Here is a 14091-nt window from a genome sequence, read left to right on the forward strand (position 1 = left end):
TTTGTCTCACTTATTTGTCTAAATAACCCAATATAAATACCTCGTAAAAACTAAAAATGATACCTCTAAGCTCTTATAAATTAATCGAAAATGAATTATCATGGTAGAAATTTATTGAAATCACTTTTTTATTATTAAATATTACCTTTACGAAATGCCTTAAATGCAGACCGCATGCAATCCCCTTAACTAAAAGTAATAGAATAAAATTTTATTTTTTGAGATTATGAGTAAATATGAACCGTCACCACTACGCCCAGATCTCATTGTTTTTTTTATCAATTCTTTAGCAGCTGTTACGGTTTTTTCAACATTTTAAACACACGTAGGTATAGTCTTACGGTATCAAGGGCCTACGTTGAAAATAACAAGTTCATATTTAACCTCTTTAATATAACCAATATTTTTCAATAGGAAACGTTCAATGATTTAAATGTATGTACCTTTTCCATTGTTACTACACTAAACTATTATAGTCGTCATTAAATTCGTAGACTATGTTGCATTCCAACATAATGTGTTTGTTTATTATAATTGCTGTACTTACAAACATGGTTATAGGGCCGCGACATGCAAAAAACGAAACGGAAATATTATCGGCTGAGCTGAAGATGATCAGCAAACTTGATATGGGTTTCTTGGATGTTTTCGTCATAGACAGAAAAAGTGTGTCGTACAAAAAGTCGATACCTAACAAGAGAAGACATATTAGGCACATTTACCAGCAACTCGAGTGCAGTTATGCGTTGTTTGCGGCGGGCTACATGCGAATAATCCTAGTAATCTTGGCAGACCCAATGAATATGGTGAAAGAAGATGTTTTAAAAAAGGTTTTGTTTGACGACGAAGCTGCGGCAATGTTGGCCGCATCCATAGACATGCCAAGAATAAATGGCGTTAAGGACACCATGTGGGCGTTCTGGTTATTCGCGGACAGACTGCACAGGTTCTTAGATGAAACCAAAAAATCAGGTAAAGTCGAAAAACAAAGCCATTCGGCCATTCTTGCCGCTCACCAGGCCATTTGCGATGTGCTAGATCGGTTTTTGAAAAAGCTTCAGTGCACATTCCACAATACTGTAGGTAAGTTAAGTGACTTGACCGAACCAATCGTTCAAATATCAAACGAGGCGAACAAATCGAAAAGCCTTGTAGGATTTCTTGTGAATAATAAGAATGTGTTTGATAGACAAAAGTCGGCCAACACCGACATCGGTGTACATGCTAAACGCCAACATCAAATTTCCGTGACATTATTGAACCTAAACGGCTTACTTGGAATACAAACGATTGTCGAGCGCAGCTTTGGCGCTGATTTTTGGGAAATCGTAGGAAGCAAACTAAGTCATGTGTACAACCCCGCAATGGCATTGAACACGACACTAAGCAATCAGACCGAGTCAGTATGCATTTTTCAGAAAGAGTTCACCGATACGTTAAACCTTATAGCGCTATATTTTGGTAGACTTTTCTTGTTGGCGACGGCCAATGCTGCTAACTTGGAAGAAGACCAATTGGAAACACGCAAAAATACAGTAAACGCCGTGCTCGAGGACCTCGACAAACTCATAGGAAAATTCACCTGGGACCTGGAAGACGACACCATATATCTCGTTATCTGTTGTATTGACACATGCAAAACGTACATTGATGAAGTAACGAGAACTGCAGGAGTCGTGGAGATAGAGAATAAAATAACAGATATCTTGTCAAAATCAAAAATGACAACATTGGCTTCATTCAAGTTTTCAACTGATAACAACCACATTAATGCGGAAATTGTTGATGGGTTTCACGAATGGGTAGTTGAACAAATTGGTTCGTTTGGCAATATCGTTAAAGAAGTCTTGATTCACGTTGACTTCAAAATCATCAATTCGTTTATGGAATACACGTCTTCCGAGGAATGCCGGCATATCGCTCGATTTGAAAAAGAACAAATGTCTAAACAGTTATTTTAATATAAATACTTGTAAGTTTAATAAAATGCTTTTAGCCTATAGTCTTACGGGTGTATGTGACTTTTGTTCTACAATTTCACATGTTACTACTAAGTTTAGAGTTCTATAATCAGCGCCATACAGCATTAAACATAAGGTCTGGTGTATTATGGGAAGGTTAGAAGTGTAGAAGAATGACGAACAATTAAATAATAATGTGTCTTGAGACAAGTCTTTTGAGAGTTTTTTAAACTTGATATAGTGATTTCGTTTTCAGAAGTATACAACTATGATGTGTCGAGGGTTAAAAATAAAAAATTGGAATGAGTACAATGGTATAATATGTGCCATATGATTACAATTTAATAGATATTAGTATATTTATTTCTTATAAGGGCGAGCTGAACCCACAAATTATTTATGGTGATTTAATACATTTTAAGCACACGAATTAACTACAGGTCTTTAAGGGTACCTGGTGTAATAAAAGGTGCTGTCTCACAGACCCTTTACTAATACAAATCTTATGAGGATACTTATCAATGTCCCAATTCCAGATCTGGTACATTTTTCATTCAGTGCATCAATTACCTATATTATTTGTTGATTACTTTAATGATTGTTTTATGTAAATAAATACATTTTTAATATTGAAAAAAATTACAAGTATAATTTATTTAATTACAAGAAACTGACATTTTTAAATGAAAAATTGCTTCCTACATAACTCAGTAAAGTAGCCAAATAACTCCAATCTCTTGACAGAATTGAAATTGCATCAACAACCTTAGTAGTCGAAATTTTGTCTTACTTATTTGTCTAAATAAGCCAATATATTAACCTCGTAAAACTAAAAATGACACCTTGAAGATCTTACAAATTTATCGAAAATGAATTATCATGGTAGAAATTTCTTGAAATAATTTTTTTTTATTAAATGATACCTATACGAAACACCTTAAAAGTTAATATGAACCGATACCACTACGCCCAGATCTCATTATTTTTTTTATTAATTCTTTAGCAGCTGTTACGGTTTGTTCAACATTTTAAACACGTATGGTCTTATGGTATTAAGTGCTTACGTTGAAAATAACAAGTTCATATTTAACCTGTTTATTACACTCAATAACTTTTAGTAGGAAACGTTCAGTATTAATACTTTATGTACCGTTTTTATTGATACTGCATTAAAATATTATAGTTGTCACTAAAATCGTAGATCATGTTGCATTCCAAAATAATATCATTGTGTTTTATTATTGCTGTGCTTACAAACGCGGTTATAGGGCCGCGACATGCAAAAAACGATGCTAAAATATTAACGGCTGAGCTGAAGACAATCAGCCAACTTGATATGGGATTCTTAGATGTTTACCTCATGGAAAGAAGAGGTGTGCCGTACAAAAAGTCGATACCTAACAAGAAAAATCATATAAAACATATTTACCAGCAACTCGAGTGTAGTTATGCGTTGTTTGCAGCGAGGTACATGCGATTAATCCTAGTAATCTTGTCAGACCCAATGGATATGGTGAAAGAAGATGTTTTAGAAAAGGTTTTGTTTGACGACGAAGCTGCGGCAATGTTGGCCGCTTCCATAGACATGCCAAAAATAAATGGCGTTAAGGACACCATGTGGGCGTTCTGGTTATTTGCAGACAGACTGCACAGGTTCTTAGATGAAACCAAAAAATCAGGTAAAGTCGACAAACGAAGCCATTCGGCCATTTTTGCCGCACACCACACCATTTTCGCTTTGCATGACCGGTATTTGAAAAAGTATCAGTGCAAAATCCACAACACAGTAGGTAAGTTAAGCGATCTGACTGAACCAATCGTTCATATAACAAACGAGGTAAACAAATCGAAACGCCTCGTAGAGTTTCTTGTGAATAATAAGAATGTGTTTGGTAGACAAAAGTCAGCCAACACCGAAATCGGTGTACTTACTAAACGCCAACATCAAATTTCTGTGACGTTATTGAACCTAAACGGCTTACTTGGAATACAAACCATAATCGAGCGCAGCATTGGCGTTGAATTTTTGGAAATCATAGGAAACAAACTAAGTCATGTGTACAACACCGCTAAGGCATTGGGCACGACAATAAGCAACCAAACCGAGTCAGTATGCATTTTTCAGAAAGAGTTCACCGATACGGTAAACCTTATAGCCTTACATTTCGGTAGACTTTTCTTGTTGGCAACGGCCAATGCTGTTAACTTGAAAAAAGACCAATTGGAGACTCGCAAAAATAGAGTGAACACCGTACTCCAGGACCTCGGCATACTCATAAAGAAAGTCACCTGGGACCTGGAAGTCGACACTATAAATCTCATATTTTGTTGTATTGACACATGCAAAACATACAGTGATGAAATAACGAGAACTGCAGAAGTCGAGAAGATAGAGAATAAAATAACAGATATCTTGTCAAAATCAAAAATGACAACATTGGCTTCATTCAAGTTTTCAACTGATAACAACCACATTAATGCGGAAATTGTTGATGGGTTTCACGAATGGGTAGTTGAACAAATTGTTTCGTTTGGCAATATCGTTAAAGAAGTTTTGTTTAACGTTGACTTTAAAATCATCAAGTCGTTTATGGAATATACGTTTTCCGAGGAATGCCAGCGCATCGCTCGATTTGAAAAATTACGAATATCTAAACAGTTATTATAATTTAAATACTTGCAAAGTCAATAAAGTGCTCTTAACCTATAGTCTTACGGGTGTATGTGATTTTTGTTTTACAAGTGCACATGTTACTACTATGTTTAGAGTTTTATCATCAGCGGCATACAGCATTATACATAAGGTATAATACTGTATTTACCAAATTGGTTCGTTTGGCAATATCGTTAAAGAAGTTTTGTTGAACTTTGACTTCAAATCGCAATTCTTTATGGAACACACGTTTTCCGAGGAATGCCGGCACGTCGCTGAATTTGAAAAAACACAAGTTGTCTAAACAAATATTATAAATTAAATACTTTTAAATTCAATAAAGTGCTCTTAACCTATAGTCTTACGGGTGTATGTGGTTTTTGTTCTACAAGTGCACATGTTACTACCATGTTTAGAGTTTTATCATCAACGGCATGCAGCATTAAAAGTGTATGCTTAAAGTCTGGTGGTTTTTGGGAAATGTACAATGGTAGAAGAAGTACGACGAACGGTTAAATAAGAATATGTCTAACCCACAGATATTTTATGGTGATTTAATAAATGTATAATATACATTTAAAGCGTATTACTTACTTAAAATAATGGATCAAATTCATATAGTCAATTCAACATTTACGAATACCAATAGCTTTTATTTAGGTCGCCTTAGTTTATTTTCGTATAGCTATACCCATACAGGTATCTATTTAATACCAAAATTTATTTACTTATTGTTCACAAAAACCGATGAGTTTGTATGTTTAAAAAAAAAACAAACACCGAATGAATCCGATGAGAACCGTAGATAGGCCATGCCGTCGTTACACCTCGTTAGTTTTGGTTTTTTTTTTTTATTTAAACAATGCGATTTTGGATTTTGTTCCACTATAATTGGCGGGGTAATATATAGATATAGATAGGTTTGTGTAAGTTGGAATGCTAACGAAAAATCACTGTTATACATATTTTTTTTTTTACACTTAGTCGCCTACAGCATAATGATGTGGCAAACGCGCGTTTCAATCTCCTATCGGTTCGAAGAGATTAATCTGGGCGGCTGATGTGGAATCGAATATTCAAAATAAAAAAACCGTTACCGGTTGAGTTCTTAGTATAAAAAAACACACACACTTTTCTTCGTGGCGATATCTCTTAATCTCCAATGGAAAATACCGCAGAACCGATAATATGTGCACAATACATACTATATGTAAAGAGAGTTTGGAAATAACAAAACAGTGAAATCAATATAAAATAAAATATCGATGATACTCGAATACTTGTGTTCAGTTACAGCTAAAAACTTTATGATCAAATGTATATTCTGTTAGACACACAACATTTTGGATAAGATCATTATGAGAAATGTATTAAACTGAAAGCAGACATTTCAATTACTGGCCTATAGAAATTTAATCAAAACAAAATTATTATATTTACACAAGCTTAAAGTATAATTGAAAACAATATTGGTATTAAAAAAAAAATAGGTGATTACTGATTGTACTTGTACGTAGTTATAGAAATAATGCATGCGTATAATTACTCATATTTCCAAAACTAAATAGATGAGTAAAGATGATTTCCGATAGTGATAAGGAACAACTGATAACCGATTCCCAATAAGAAACAAATGATAACAGCTCATGATAAGGGAATGGTGATAAAGGACAGCTGATGTGAGACAATCGATAAGAGATCAGTTATTATCAGAGATAAAATAAGTAAGGTCAGGTTAGGTTAGAGGGTAGGAAAAGACTATTGGATAGATCAGAGAGAGGTGGAAACATATCCGTGATTCTATGATTTTTTTTTGTGTGTTGCAGTGAAATTTATGTGTTAATTAGCACAAAATAAATGTGCTCATTGCTTCCTATTTTTAATCCTACAAAGTTCTTCTTGAAGATGGCATTTGCAGTCAAATTAGTCACCAAAACGGGAACTCTTCGGTTCTAGGTAGTGATCTCGCAGCTCGGAATTACAATATTGGACAATTGGAAACACTGAACGGAGGCGTACAAAACAAATTACTATTGCGGATTTCATTGTCGTCGATGAAAGCTCATCAAAGGAAACCCGAAAAGGTCGTTAATATTCCAACAGCTATAAAACGAAAAGCAAATCCGCTGTTTTGTTATTACCCGATAGAAACGACGGTGGTCGCATTTGGCGGTTATAATATGTTTAATGCGGAAAGGGCTCGCCGTTTGTACCGTCGTCGTCGTCTCCAGTGAATCAATATATTATATTATTATTATTATTATTATTATATCCGAAGGGTGTCGCCCGATATATATATCATATATTATTGCCGGTACGATAATTAACAGAGGGTTAAGTCGTCGTCGGTCTGCGGTTAGCATTTGTCAAACCGATGATAATTTGTCATTTGTCCCAGACCGCGACATGACTGACATGCAACGTTAATGCGCCTTGCTCGCTAACGACAAAAAAAAAAAAAGGAAACTTTAATGAAATATTTATGTTAAAAAAAAACAAAATAAATCGCATATGGGACCCACCTCGGAAAACTTATATTTGATTTTTTTTTCTTTTTCAATTTATATAAGTTAGCGCCATGATCATCACTCATCTCGCGCCAAAACCCAGACGAACACCGGTCAAACAAACAGCGGCGTGCACAACCAATATGTCTTTTTAAACGTTTTTTTTTTATTATTATATTTTTGTTTTTAAATTAAATTTTCAGCTGTCGAACCGCTTACGCCCGCGTCAGACAAATCGTCAATTCTAGCACGGAAAAAAACCCACAAGCAAAACTTGTGGTCGTATAACCTATATTAAGGGTAATAAAATATTTAAAAAATGCCTATCGGCTAAAATTATAAAATAAATGGAACATGCTTTAGTCTGCTGGCTCTCTTGAATAATGACCATTTCCTATATCTATAATCTCCTTGCCAATTATGATGATAGTATAGTCTTAATTGTATGTTGTCGCCAAATGTTTGTTGTGGCAACAGTCACCTGGTCAGTTGTTTTGGATAAATTTAACCGTTCATTTAATTGTGCTCGTTGTGAAATTATTTTCATTTATTACGATTGGTTACCTATTAAAAAAAAAAAATATCAATATACGGATTTGTACCTTTCGTGGTTAACTTAAAACAACATGAATGTATATTAATTTACCTATTAGTGATTATATATTGTATATCTATTAGTGTTCATGTGTTTATCCATGTAAAATATGGCCGTGACTATTTTTTGTAAATAATAAGTTTGTAAAAAAAAAAAAAAGGAATAGCTGGAATGACTAAACATGTAGTTCGACTATTTGTCTAATTATTCTATAATTTATAAATTAGTCCAACCGCAGATTAGATGAAACCAAATGGCGCACTTCGTCGTTCATTAAGAAAAATAACTCTTGACCTTATCATCTGCAACTAAAGAAGAGTGGACAGATGTAGGATTTGTGAGTATAATTTTGGCTGTTTAAGATTTAAGTTGGCACATTAGCGGCAGATGAATAAAATAACAACAAACGCTTTTGTTCAACATCATTGTAGTCGTTGGAGACGCTACAAAAACGATTGAAATGTTAATGCATTCGTTTATTTGTCTTGAACGGTTTCAGTAGGTTTTTTTTTTACCTTTTTCAGTGCCTATCTATTTTATATTTCACGCACTCATCTCCGTATTTGCCATATAAATCAACGTAAGTATCAACAATAATAATAACACAGCATAATAATATGACAGCTTACTTTTTTTTTGTTTATCTACGCTTTAGTCTGTTGTGTTATTGATTTACAACACGGACTGTCAGAATAAATTATAACCAATAAGACAAATGTAAACTTACATAATTTCACGCTGACGGTGAACACTATGAGCGCTTCAATATGGTCTTAACATTTGATTTATTCGTGTAAACAGTTATATTGTCGTTTGTCTTTTTTTTTAAATCTAAGAAGTATCTCTTCTCTTAAAAGGGCACCACAACACTTTTATTGGGATGTAAAAACTTAAAGTGTCGTTTTTCTAAAGAACTGGGCGGTTTTTAAAATTCAAAATTAAGACTTCATACAGATTTTGACATGAGCGATTAAAAAAAAAAAGTATAACAGCCATGACCAAATTTTTTAACCGTTAAAAGTTTGTAAAATACAATGTTTTATCACTGAGTTTCTGTAGAATTAAAAAAACTTTTACAGTTTCTCAAAAAAATATGTCTTCTGTGATAATATGTTTTTATAAAATAATAGTTCACATTATTAAAACCAAATATTAATTAATAGTAATGAGTTTTTTTTCTATGCTTATATATAACTGAAATTTTTAGCTTAAAAAAAAATTGCCTATACATTGACGAAGCTTCTGTAAAACATTATATGGAGTATACTAATTTCAGTGGGTTAAAATAGGCATACAATTAGATTATTCAGAATTCTGATTGGTGTCTTGTACCTACCGAAGTCATTCGAGATTTCACCCTTGGGTCTCATCGAGATTTGTTAGCCTTAACAAATTGTTAAAACGATTGTTAAATTAATCACACGAAATCGGCTTGTTGAAAAGTTAATCGGCAAGTTAAAATGTATTGTAGTACTTATATATAATAGTGATATTATTATAGTTCAAAAATAGTGTCATAATTTTTGTTGACTGAGTATACTAGTAATATATAATAATGAATTACACATTTGATGAGGAACTTCTTTACATTGAGTGTTAAGAGAACAATAGAAAGGACAACTTCGATAACCCTTTATTAGGTAAGCAGAAGTTATTTTATGTAGGTTAGGTAAAAAGGAATGGCACATATTTGCATTATAGGTTCAAATATCATAATTTATTGTATTTTGTAATTTAGATAATATTATTATGTCTTGCCTGTCCTGAGTATAACAATGGAAATATCTCTTATCACTACCTACTTTTTTTAGACCTTCAAAATAAAAAAAATTATTTAATGATCTTAATGACAAACTATTTTTAGAAAGGTATACACTATCTAAACAATGTGTTAAACAATTATGTTTAAATTATTTATATAAGCCGAAACGTTAAAAGAAAGTGAAACGAAATGCCAAATAATAAAATTGACAAATTAAATAATACAATCACTTATCACTTATCACATATCTTAATAACCAATGAAAACGTTTGAATCGAGGTAACCGCTTTGGTTACCCAACTAACGTTTTGTTAACTTAACAAATATAGTTTAACAATAATAATGTTATGGTAAAACTCATTTCATTTAACCAGATGTTAAATTTAAATGAATTGTTAACTAGCATTGTGTTAAACTATATTTGACAATAGTTGGTGAAACCGGCTGATGGTATTTTTCAGTACTTTTTTTTTAAAACATTCACTCCTTATGGTAGTACCGCATGTTCTTCAAGTGGAGAAATGTCCAAGCAACACAAAAGCGGACATAACATTTCTAGACTGAGGCCGTTTGTCATTAATTGTAATAAATCGTCCAGGCGAAAGCACCACTCAGGGTTAGGCTAATGTAAAAACACTTAGATACCTCTAGTGATTATGTACACCAAATTTTCAGAAGCTGGTCTACAAGTAAATACAATCGGTCTTAAGACTGACATTTTTATATTGCGCGAATATGTATGTACATATTATGTTGTTACACTTATTACTATTATTATTGTTTGTCCGAGAAAACTGGGACCACTGTGGGAAAGACAAGATAATAATAATATACGGTCAGTGTTTTGGTAATCATCTGCGGGTCACTTGCCTGGTATTAATGCATTGGCTATGACGTGTGTCCGTGTAGCTAGCTGTACTTATTGGCTAGACCCTAGAGATCCGGTCGGCGAAGAAAGTATAACAGCGTGCGGACAACGACCACAATGATATGTTGTTGTTTAAGACGATGACGATGATGTATGCAGAAGAAGAACAACCGGATCGGAGTACCGTGTTGGCAATAAATAAAACCCATCGCAGCCAAGAATGGGATTATAGCTGTGGATTTGCTCACTGAATGCATAAATAATTTTGCAGCACGCGCGCCAAAGTCTAGATCTTTGTCGGCGATAAAACAAAACCAACCGAAAGCATCAGCTTGATAAGTACATAAACAGCTCTTGGGATTAATTTTATGTAAGCCGCGCGTTGAGAACGACATTACCGTCATGACCCTGTTTTACTTTTGATAGATACAGTCGATTTCACCATTATTTGTTAAATTATATTTAACCATAACTTAGTGAAAATTTCGGTTTCTTAGAGATGTGTTAGCATTAACACATTGTTAAAACGATTGTTAAATTAATCACCCGAAATCGGCTTGTTAAAATGTATTGTAGTACTTATATCTAATGTTTATATTATTATAGTTCAGAAATTGTTTTATAATTTTTGTTGACTGAGTATACTAGTAATATATAATTATAATAATGAATTACACATTTGATGAGGAACTTCTTTAAATTGAGTTTTAAAAACAATAGAAATGACAACTACGATAACCCTTCATGAGGTAAGCAGAAGTTATTTTATGTAGGTAGATTAGGCGAAAAGGAATGGCACAGACTTATATTATAGATTCAAATTTCATAATTAATTGTATTTTGTAATTTAGATAATATTATTATGACTTGTCTGTCTTGAATATAACAATGGAAATAACTCTAATCACTACCTACTTTTTTTTAGGCCTTTAAAATAAAAAAAAATTATTTGAATGACCTTAATGACAAACTATTTTTTGAAAGGTATAGACTAGCTAAACAATGAGTTAAACAATTATGTTTAAATTATTTATATAAACGGAAACGTTAAAAGAAATTAAAACAAAATGCCAAATAATACCAAATTGACAAATTATATAATACAATCACTTATCAGTTATTACATATCTTAATAACCAATGAGAACGTTGGAATCGAGGTAACCGCTTTGGTAACCCAACTAACGTTTTGTTAACTTAACAAATAGAATTCAACAATAATAATGTTTTGGTGAAACTTATTTAATTTAACCAGATGTTAAATTTAAATGAATAGTTAACTAACATTGTATTAAGAGTGTATTTACGTTTGGTTTAGCATTATTCTTTTTAGAGTTTCGTCATAAACGTATACATTTAGGAATGAGATGTCAAAATTGAATGCATTTATCTATGTCGACTTCCACCTTGGTAAGATGGAAATTATTCAACAACTGGACGACGATGATTTTTTATTATTTCCACCAATCGTTTTTAGAATGAATGTAAAATAAGGTTTATATCAAATAAAATGTTACACATAAATTAATTATCACCAGCTTGTCGTCCGGCCTGATTCTATTTATGATGCCTTCCATTCTTTTTTAATTTTTTTAGCAGGTAAAACTGCTATAATGTCATTAATACGTTTAGCATTTCCTAAATATTCCCGTTCTAAACGATTTTTTCTCTAAAACTTGTCCTGTTACTATTAAAAATAGATGTGTTTTATTTTAATATTTATAAACTATTTTATATTTTCATGCAGTTTACGTACATATTATGTTTTAACATCGGATCCGTTTTTAAAGCGCACCATAAATCAATTTATTAATGAGTTACCTAATTAAACTGGGTTTGTACGAATCACTAACATTTACAAGTTTGTATACAGGTATAATTAATACTATGTTGATGGTTCAATTAAAAAGTAACGGTATTTTGTAATCCGAAAACATCAATAAGTAGCAAATGTTTTTGAATATCATATACATCTACAAATTATATATTTTATAGCAAGTATTAACAAGACTTTAACAAAATGTGTCTAATATAAACCTGTTTTAGTATTTTCAATTGCTTTCAAAACAACTCTTGAAACTTAAAACTTTACCAAACCCAATAATATGTTTTAAATAATAAATTATTTCAATATTAATTTAAAAATGTATGATTTAGAAATCCTAATTTCAATACATTTTAATTATATAACGTTATATTATTCGAATGATTTCAATAATTTGTTATGCAAACAATCTCTGTTTGATATACATTGTACATATTTTTCGGTATCATTTTGATTTACTAAAACTTGAAACAGAAGTACCTTTTTCAAAAAGTAACATCACAAACGTTATTTAAAAGTTTCAATTACAAAGGTTTTATTGAAAGGTTATACTACCATTTTTTGATAAAACGTTTTTAAGTAGACTTTTATAAAAATAAAATAATTAAAAAATTACTTTTTATAGAACTTTTGTTTTAAGTATTCCCATACATTGATAGGCATGACAATTTAAATATCGTTTGAGTATAATTTGTTTAACATAAACTTTTACTTTAAACAAATACTTTGAAATTGAATCTATGATTAAAACCAGAACTTTGTGTCGGGTTTATCGTTTTTAGAAAGAAGAGATGAACTTATATTCATTTTAATTACTAGCACTGACTCTCTTTTGGCGGTGTGTCTGCTTGTAATATACCAAATATTATGCTGTTTCCGAGCAGGCCCGTTCTCTCGTGGGACAGACTATAGTTCTAATGCAGCCGGTTTCACCAACATATGTTAAGAATTTAACTTATGGTTAATTATACTTAACAACTAGTTAGTGAAAATTGGGTTTGATCGAGATTTGTTAGCCTTAACACATTGTTAAATTAATCACCCGAAATCGGCTTGTTAAAATGTTTGTAGTACTTTTAGATAATATTTATATAATTATAGTTCAGAAATTATTTCATAATTTTTGTTGACTGAGTATACTAGTAATATATAATTATATAATAATGAATTACACATTTGATGAGGAACTTCTTTATATTGAGTTTATAGGAAAACAATAGAAATGACGACTTCGATAACTCTTTATTAGGTTAGCAGAAGTTATTTTATGTAGGTAGATTAGGTAAAAAGGAATGGCACACACTTGCATTACAGGTTCAAATATCACATTTTATTGTGTTTTGTAATTTAGATAATATTATTATGTCTTGCCTGTCCTGAGTGTAACAATGGAAATAATTCTTGTCATTACTAACTTTTTTTTAGGCCTTCAAAATAGAAAAACATATTTTAATGTCCTTGATGACAAATTCTTTTTAGAAAAGTATAGACTATCTAAACAATGTGTTAAAACAATTATATATAAATTATTTATATAAACCGAAACGTTATAAGAAATTAAAATAAAACGCCAAATAATAACAAACTGACAAATTATATAATACAATCACTTATCAGTTATTACATATCTTAATAACCAATGAGAACGTTGGAATCGAGGTAACCACATTGGTAACCCAACTAACGTTTTGTTAACTTAACAAATAGAATTCAACAATGATAATGTCACGGTGAAACTTATTTAATTTAACCAGATGTTAAATTTAAATGAATTGTTAACTAACATTGTGTTAAGAGTTTATTTAACAATAGTTGGTGTTTTGCAACTGCAACCGGAACTTGAATAGCAAATATCAATCGACCAGAAACCGTATATAGTACTATTATCATCATTAGTTTGTACCTTCGAGGGGTCAAAAGT

The sequence above is a fragment of the Adelges cooleyi genome, unplaced genomic scaffold (genome assembly GCF_023614345.1).
Source record: "Adelges cooleyi isolate 19-005CV unplaced genomic scaffold, UGA_ACOO_1.1 ACOO_flye_CR_arks_rails_tigmint_CR_PRNA_33, whole genome shotgun sequence".
In the NCBI taxonomy this organism is placed as follows: Eukaryota; Metazoa; Arthropoda; class Insecta; order Hemiptera; family Adelgidae; genus Adelges; species Adelges cooleyi.